The sequence below is a fragment of the Triturus cristatus genome, chromosome 12 (genome assembly GCF_964204655.1).
Source record: "Triturus cristatus chromosome 12, aTriCri1.1, whole genome shotgun sequence".
Lineage (NCBI taxonomy): Eukaryota > Metazoa > Chordata > Amphibia > Caudata > Salamandridae > Triturus > Triturus cristatus.
The window spans coordinates 750179653-750188954 of NC_140595.1; the positions used below are offsets into that span (position 1 = coordinate 750179653).

The 9302-nt window shown below is 47.0% G+C and overlaps 1 protein-coding gene across 1 annotated transcript in view; it reads right to left on the reverse strand.

The window, feature by feature from the left end:
• LOC146782689 (extracellular calcium-sensing receptor-like) overlaps positions 1 to 5907 on the reverse strand; it is a 78525-nt gene extending 72618 nt beyond the window's left edge. The window contains exon 1 of the mRNA XM_085637183.1: positions 5786 to 5907. The gene's annotated coding sequence lies outside the window, so the exon portion shown is untranslated. The remainder of the gene's footprint in view (positions 1 to 5785) is intronic.
• Between the last annotated feature and the right edge of the window lie 3395 nt (positions 5908 to 9302).

A 9302-nucleotide genomic window follows, 5' to 3' on the forward strand; every position in this document is an offset into this window, starting at 1 on the left:
ACTTCCTGAGTTATATGTCTGAAATTTAGTAAACATAATTTTTTTTAAATGCGCAGTGCTCCATTGAACCGGCCCATCATGATATGGCTCCAAGATGCAATTGCTGCCGTGTGTTACCAAGTTTTGTCGTCAATAAAACATACACTAACTCGGTGACATTTCGAGATAATTTATGCTCAAAAGGCGTCAAAAATAAACGCCCAGGTCACTTCAGAGTCGCACAGCGCAGAAAATGAGGCGCTAATACTGTCCCAGCATCGGTATACATAACTGAAGTCACCACAACAGAAAAGCAAGACACACAACGATCGTGGCCTCTATCACAAGGGTGTGTGCAGTGGTTTAAATGGGCCGGTACTCTCCGGTACTGAGTTCCGGCACTTTTTTATTTTGAGAGGGAGAGTACCAGCCCTTCTCAAGAGTGACATAAATCTTTTAATGGGAGAGTACCGGCACTTCTCAGAAACAAGCAGGTACTCTGATGCAGAGTACCTGCATTCAATGTTTCCATTTCAAGCCCTGCTTATGGGATAATTCAGTTTAAAGCTCATAATTGTACTTCGAAATTCCTCCGTTAGTGCATGAGCTGCAGACAGCACAGCTCGGGAACAGAGAGCCAATCACTGCTTACTGTTCATGAGCAGTGCGGTGAGCAGCACGTGCACAATCTCGGAGACATTAAGAGCTGCATGTATTAACAAGCATTTGCAATGCAATAGGTCTCGCATTTACGCGAGTTTGAGCTATTGACATTGCAAATGACAATGCCTTTTATTTTTGTTTTTTGAACATAAATAAAAGGCATTGTAATTTACATTGCCAATTGCTTAAACTCGTGTAAATGCGAGACCTATTGCATTGCAAATGCTTGTCTTATGTGGATTTTTTATATATGGTTTTATCGGAATTGGATATTAGAATTGGAAAATGTTTGTTTTCGAAGTTGTTTTTTTATATAGAAACATTCTTGGTACTGCTCATGATATGAAACAATTCCTGGAGCTAAGTGGAGGCCTTGCTTTTCACCTTGTTGAAAGGTGACTGTTTAACTCTTCATAAACCCAAGCAAAGGTTACAATCGATAAATAGTAGCGCATGCCCAATCTGCTACCAGGGAGCAGCCCCTGTTGGAAGTCAAGCGTGGGAGTGAACTGCAATGTAAATACTTGTGTTTATTGTGCCATTTAAAAACAATTAAAGCGGCCTTTGCCTGTTATCAGTTATTTTTAGTGTCCGGGGTTGGGTGCGCTTTTCTCCTAGTTTAGTGATCCAACTTCAAAGCAGGCCAGGCCTGTCTCACACCGCCCTGTGGAACGTCAGGAATCTTTATGGCAGGCCCAGATCAATGTGGAATGCATAAATTAGCTACGAATTCATGATTAGGGGATTGTCTCCCGTCCACCTCCATGTAATGCCTTTAGAAAGGCTAGGGGAAAGGAGCGTGAAGTGCTCAGCCATAGGAGTGGGCAGAGGGCAGTGCCCACGGTATCGCCCTCCGTGCTCAGGATTGCTGAAGAGGTACTCCTGGATGGCGCCCCTGAGTTGTAAGCTGCGCTCAAGTATTTTTCACTAACGTGTTAGTGCATTTTTCAGTCTTGAGTTGTGTAGGCGCAATGAACATGGGGTCTGTGTAGCGTACGCCTCTGTTTTATTTGCGAAATTACGCTTTCATTTTTAGTAATAACGTTTAAAAGCAAATCGGCATTATTTACCGTGTTGGGGAAATGTGCATCTATTTGACTGTTTCCAATGTTCTTACGATATGTTGTGGTTGTGTTTTTCTGACTTTTAAGAAGAGAAATGCTTAAAAATCTATTCATTTAAAATGTGACCATCAACCGCTAGGTCTTAACACTTTAAAATAGTTTAGTAAAATGAAAGTTAAAATGGGGGAAAAAAGGCCACCTCAGTTTGATGTCGCTTGTATGCTTGCTAAGAAAAATTTACATTATACAAAATAATTTGTTGTATACAAGTTTGTGTGAAGCCTGGTGAAGTCATACCTGTTGGCAGGGACTACATTTCCTGGTCCCGGGTAAGAGCCTTTCTTCATTAACCTGCCTCCCTCTGCAGCTTGTGACCTTAAGGACAAGACCCTATCAGTATTGCCTCTGCTTTTGTGCTCGGGTAATAGTGCAATATTGCTTATAGGGTCTTTTCGTTGAGAGTAATCTTCCTCCAGCTATACAACAGAAGAGGAGCTTAGCCAATCACAGAGGACATGAAAGCTTGCATGCTCACTGATGAAAAAAACATCGGTTTAATGGTTATCGACTTTAAGATGCTCTCTTATCCTTATTTGATGATGCACCAAGCGGTGCCAGGTACTTCTGCAATGCTTTGAGCATGGCTTGTTAAGGCACATACTACAGTGTTAAATATGGTGTTGCGAAATTGTGTGTCCCTTTATTGTGTGTCTATGTTGAGATGATGTGCAGGGTGCAATATACTATTTCTTGCCATGGTTTGATGGGCCATGACTCAAGAGAGGCGAAACCTCAAGTGGCTCAAATCAGAACCCAGAACGCATCTCCTTAAACCATGGACATAAACAACACATCACACCGCGTGGTTCTGCATCCATGGAATGTGCCTTACATGCTTTTCATGAGTATTTGTTTTGAACAGAAAAGGTATTTGACAAAAAAACACGAATGAAATGAGTTCGCTGTAAGGTACAACAATCACAATGAAGAGACTTCATGGCTATTATGAGAGTTGTCTCCTGCGTACTGATTGCGACATGCAATTGGTGAGGCAAACATTTCTCGAATTTCACTTTCACAATGGTAACATCGACCGTTGAACTGTTCAATAAAATAAAGACGGGGAGCGAGAAGTACGTAAAGAACGAAACGGGTTTACATTAGAACAAGCGGCCGTGCGGCCGCGAAAGTGAAAGTGATCGCGATCGCGATCAAACATCAAAGCAGCCGTGCGGCCACGAAAGTGAAAGCAAATGGTGTGCAGGCTGCCAAATGGTGCGCGCGCCCGGCGCACATGCACTGTATTTGGAGGCCTGAAAGCACTCGTTGCACTACCAGATCCCCCATTTACAAAAGCTCTCGCGAGAGCAGCGCTAAGGCGCTGGCTCAGGCGAGACCTAAAAAGGTGCAATCACACGCAAGCAGTGTCACCACTGCCTTGCGTGAATTCACACCTTCATGAGCCCCAGGGACTGCGTCGCGTAGATCGCTCTGCTCAGAGGTAACACAATAGCACCAGGCCGGCTGCAGGAGTTTTTATTTGGGTGGGCCAAGGGTGCATTAGGGTGGGCCACTGTGGGCCCTATTTGTCTCCTATATGTCTAGCCAGGCCTGCTTCTGGGCCCTCCTTTATCTCTTCTTAATCTTACCAGGCCCAGTAAAACGCACTCTTTTCCAAATCGCTTTCTAAATGTTATCACTCTCAAAAAGTATTTTTTTCCATGTAATGTCCCTTTGATGGGAAGAGGAGGTTTCTGGTGGGGGTATCAGGCAAGTGACACTACTCGGGCTCCCTCTGTGCGAGCCTTTAGGGAAAATTCCTCTTGATTACTACCTCCACCTGACCCCGGACTCTGCAGCGCTCCCTTACAGGCTTAATTTTCCACTTTTCTACCACCCCTCTCCAGTGCACATTATCTCATAGTTGACCCTGGGCCCCAGCCCCATATCAGCCACCATCCGGTTCCACTTTCATTCTTCCTGGAAAAAACATCAGTAAAATCACCTTCAAACTTGAAACATTGAATATAGCAGCAAATGTAATTAGCATGTACTTTAAAGTATGTTCCAAGGTTGCCCTAATGACCCAACTATTAATTAAACAACCAAAAACAGAAAGACCATGACAGGACTGGCTTTAGCACTGGTGCGAAAGTCTTTTTTGCCACCCCACCAATGACCTCTTTCTCCGTAGATACCTTTACAACCACCCTCCAACAGTGCCCTTTATCTCTCGGTAGCCCCTCCCCCTCATGACCTCCTCCTCCTCAGACTCCCCCACTACCACCCTCCACCAGTGTCCCTCATCTCTCCATAGCCCCCCCACCCCATGATCTTCTCCTCGGATTGCCTCACTGTCACCTTCCACTAGTGCTCCTCATCTCTCCATAGCCCCCCCACCCCGTGATCTCCTCCTCGGATTCCCTCACTGCCACCCTCCACTAGTGCCCTTCATATCTCTATAGCTCCCCCCCACCAAGCCCATGACCTCCTCCTTGGATTCCCCCACTACCACCCTCCACCAGTGCGCCTCATCTCTCCGTTGACCCTCTCTCATGCATTTAATTTGTTGTATAGCGCTACTCATATCAGTGTAAGAGGTCTAACTACTTCGCATGATCACGCACACATTATACAGAGATAATAAATCAGTCTACAGGGAATGTCACATAAGGCAATGAGAATTACATGGTGTAGGAATCACATGTCACCCATGCTGGTGGGCAATATATTTAAAGAGTACTCCAGTGGTTGGGGGTTGGCTTTACTGATAAAAATGTATAACTGCCCAAACAAACTCTTTTTAGTAGCGTTAGAATAATAAAAGAATGGGGAAGTTCTAACTATATCACAACACAAAAAAAGCGAAGTTTGTATGCAACTCATAGGTCACTGTCCTATTTTAGGATTGCAACTTCTCAACTGCAAGTAACACAAGGATATCTGTGACAAAGCCAGTAGCCCACTGAGCTATTCCCATAAAATTCAGTTTATCAGCATTTAAAAACTACCAACAGACAAATGGTTGCTCTGCAGCAGGATCGTAAATCACCTATTATCTGAACATTCTTTATTGTTGCGCATCGGTGGCTGATTCACTGCGAGGGCCAAGGCTCATGTTTGGGGGGGCCAGGCTCATCTTTGAGTGGGCCTGGCCCACCTGGCTCACCCACTAGAACCGGGCCTGAATAGCACCCGTGTGTTTTTTGCGTATCGGATGTCTAAAAGTTCATGCTTATAGCTCGGAACGTCTCGGAAATAACGCATGGACTTTACGCAGCACAACAGGAAGAGGCAGCCCCTGCCTCACTGTTTCGGAGCTGTGCTGTCTGTCTTTCATGCATTCATTTGGAGAACTTCTGAGTTACACGTATTAACGTTAGCGATCGCAAATAAAAAAAGCACATTTAAAAAAATGCATCATAATCTATGAATAACCGTTTGTTAAAAAATAAGGCACAAGGATTTGGTTTCTGTTAAACACTCCATTTGCCCCATTAGACAAGCAGCAAACATGGTGTAAACAGAATACCGCTTTTTGTTTTCGCGCTGGTGGTGCAAACATTCTGAGATACAATTCTGGGAGAAAAACAATCGATGTGCACTGAAACCAAAAACAAATGTTGCAGTCAAGTTTTTCATTTCCATGGGTGACTAAGGGCACTCCCGTGCTTTGTTTTATTTTCTGGGACTAGTAGCCCTATTTTTCTACTGGGTTTTAAATAAAACTGCAAGCTCCGGAATCCTAAGGGAAACAAATAACACCGCGTGGACTTGAAAAACCGGGCCGCTATGATTTATCTCGACTCATGCGATAGGAAGCAGAGCTCTCACATTTCCCAGTTCTATGCGTGGCTCATCTAGTTCATATATTTTCAGATACATTCTGGGATTTGTAGTCCTGTATGACCCATTCTAACATCAGGACTATTAGTCCTAAAATGCAAAGCAAATACCTGGACTAAGTGAGATACTCGTGGAAATACATGGGACTGGAAAGCTTGAGAGCTTCTTACGTCGCCTGTAAAGCTGCTGCAATAATTTAAAATACCTTCAAATGTAAAACCACTTAGATTCACCTTAATAATTCCAAACAGGCCTGAAGAGTCCTCGGGAGCGCACCTTGACTCTTAAACATAGGTTTCCTGTATTAACCAGACAGTCCAATTGCAATTGCCTCTGGATGAGAAGTAGAAAAGGCGACGATCTCTATGTTTGTCTTTTCAGCTGAGTCACCGGCAGCCCTTGCAGTGTGCACGCGGGCGGCGCTCCCGGCAGCCCCTGCAGAGTGCACGCGGGCGGCACTTCCTGCTGCCCCTGTAGAATGCACGCGGGTGGCGCTCCCGGCAGCCCCTGCAGAGTGCACGCGGGCGGCACTTACTGCTGCCCCTGTAGAATGCACGCGGGTGGCGCTCCCGGCAGCCCCCTGCAGAGTGCACGCCGGCGACACTTCTCTCTGCAGCACATCTGCGAAGAAGTGAATGGACAACATAACGAGGCTTTTAAATATGTTTGAATTCTCGAGAGAAGGGTAAGAGGTAGCAGCTACGTCTTGTGATTAAGTGTGAAAAAGTTAACCATTTAAATTAATTGTCCTGGGCTAATTATGCAGAAATCTTAGTACACTTTTCACTGATCTGTCAGAGCAAACCATAATTACCGCCACCTGAAGACTCCATGTCAATGGGACTCCATTTCCCCACGCTGATCCTTGAATTTTCAACCTGTGGCACCTGGGGTATGTAGTCTTGCTTCTTTCAAGTCAGCCGATTGGACTAAGGCTGCTGAAAACAATTATTGGCAAATCAAAAACACAGTCAGGGCCGGATTTAGGGCAGTACCACCGGTGCAGCCTCACCGGACGTAGACCAGTGGAGGGGTCCTGACCTCAAGGGGGCGCTGTGTTTACCAATAACTTATGATTGAAGAGATGAGAGGCACTTTTGCCCTGTGGTAATGAGAGAATCCAATGCAGGTCCGGCTCCAGGAATTTTCATCTGGATGGTCCAAAGGTGCCTTCGGATAGGCCACGGTGGGACCAATTTGTGGTCCATCTGGAGGTAGCCTACAAGCGCTAGATTACATCATATCTACTTCCAAACAGGCAGCATGATACCAGCAGTAGACTCTGTGTATATGCAGTGCATATAGAGGGTAGAGTGGTGGTAAATTGAGCTAAGGCTCATTTATAGTACGCGCACAACGTGACATTCCCTCCTCCCCAATTTCCGTTACCTTTCCTCTCCGCTGTGCCCAAGAACTCTCAGAATCAGAGCATGTTGTCCAAGGCGTAGCCTTTATATTCACATCAACCAGGTAATTCACCACAAACCAATATGAGAGTAAGAGTATCCTACTTGGATATACAAAATTACTCACAGCATCACGCTTTAGCCTCATCAACATGCCAATGGCAGTAAGGAAATTAGGCACGACATTACATTCGAAATTGAGCTTGGCCGTATACTTGAACTTGGCTGTCTTGGACCAGCAAGCCCCCACTCTGCTGCGCGCATTGTGCCAGCAGGCCCCAATGCGCTAGAGTAAACAGTTGCACAACTTGCAATCCAGGACCTCGCATAACGCACCGTCCCACCGGGGTACCTGCACACAGGCAGCCTCCCCAAGTTTCTATATAGTCCATACGTTGCGGGTTAGGGCAGTAGAGTCTAGGACCACCAGCAGGTCAGTCCCCCCTTTCCACCTACCCTCTGCACACGTCTATCCTACCCCCTCCTGGGGTCCATCCAGTTGCTGAACCTCCATTGTTGCACATCCCCCTTTGTTGTTAACTGTCAGCGCTCCGCCACAGGGTGTGAAGCTACCTGGCGCACTCGCCCTCCCCCCCCCCCCCCGGCGCTTACTGTGCTCCACAATAGCCCCCAGTATAGTCTGGATAAAGAGCTCCTGCCCTTTATCTGACAGATGTACCCCATCCTAAATAATTCTTGGTCACAAACCTCAGTAGCAACACCTTGCTCCGAGGCCTATCTCAGTGCCCATTGAGTAGGGAAGGCCCCCATTCACTCCATCTCCATTTTCCACCCAAGGAATCCATACCTGCCCGACAAGACCCAGTGCCCAGTTGTACTTCCATTATCCTCCCTCCCAGAGGGAACTACCAATCCAGTACCTCCAAAAAAGGATTCCACCCCCAAAGATCCACCCTTCTAAGGTATGGCCGGAAAGTCTGGGACCACCAGCAGGTCAGCCCACTCTCCCACCAGCCAGGTGCCCCACCAGCTATTTACCGGCTGATGGCAGCCAATCAGCCCCCTTACCAGTGCCTCCCAAAAGCCACATAACACACCGTCCGTACATCCATGGACTCTGCGCTGCCGCCCCTCGAAGACCAATTCTCAGTTGTCGATATGCCTAATGCTTGTAGACCAGCCCTTGTCTATGCCAGGTCAGCGTGTACGCTGTGTGAGGGCCCAACGCACCCCTCACTTACTCCAGGGTTTCCACCCACTTCTCAGCCAACTTCTGAGACTCCTGGTAATGGACCATTGAGGCTTAACTCCCTACCCCGTTATTGTAGGCCACTCTATCGTGGAATGCTATCTCACTTCCAAGCCATGTACTTTTGATACCTATGCATGTTAAAATAACTGACACCTCCCATGCTTTACTGTCATTCCACAGACTAGCTTCTAGTCTTGGCCTTACCAGGCCGAATCTTTGAAGACGATTGCTACAGCCACAGCCTCGCTGTGGGAGGGGTGGGAAGAGGAGCACCCTGGCCAGAGGGTACCACCTGAGTGCACAGACATTCAAGAATCCTGGCACCCAGTATCACCCCAATTCAGCAGGCTGCCTAGCAAAGTATATGCTGGACCCCCGAAGGAGTGCTAGTGGACCCCCCCTGTAACCACTGGCCCAAATAAAGTATGACCTCGGTTTCTCCTTCTAAAGGGTGTGCCGCTCCACTCATCCCACTGCCATCTTGGACGCTTGTGTACACCCATGACCTTTCCAGCTATGCCATTTACATCTAAAACAGGCTACCAGCCCAACATGGAAACAGATCAGCAGACAGCGTCCCCTCTCAATTTGGGTTCTGATACTAAAAAAGGGGTGCGAGACCCTGGCCCTAGAGTTCTGTGCCTCCTTGTCTGGGGTGACCAACACCAGTGAAGGCCCATCACCAGCAAATGCAGTCATTACTTGTGTGCCCTCACCTCCTGCGCTGGCTGTTCTGGATAAGTTAGTGGATATTGGAGGACAAACTCACCCTTATCATGATGCACGAGTACATGAATCCCCTAACAAATGGGTGAAAATGTTGTACCGCAAGTTCTGGGAAACAAACATGGCAGAATGCCCCAGGGGTCTGCAGGGCACCTCACCGTTGTAATGCATACCATGTATATGCACTAGATATGGGGGCTGAAGGGAGCAGGGGCTGGACGCTAGCTAGGTCTAGGTCAGCATGACGCTTGAGCGATGCTTAACTGGCTTGGCCAGAATTAACTATACCCACAGTGGCTGTGATACCAGTGTGAATAATCAATGCCCCCGATGGAGAGTCCGGATGCGCAGCATCTTGCGGAACGCCTTAGTCCGTTTTGCCTAATCATCCACTATATAGATCTT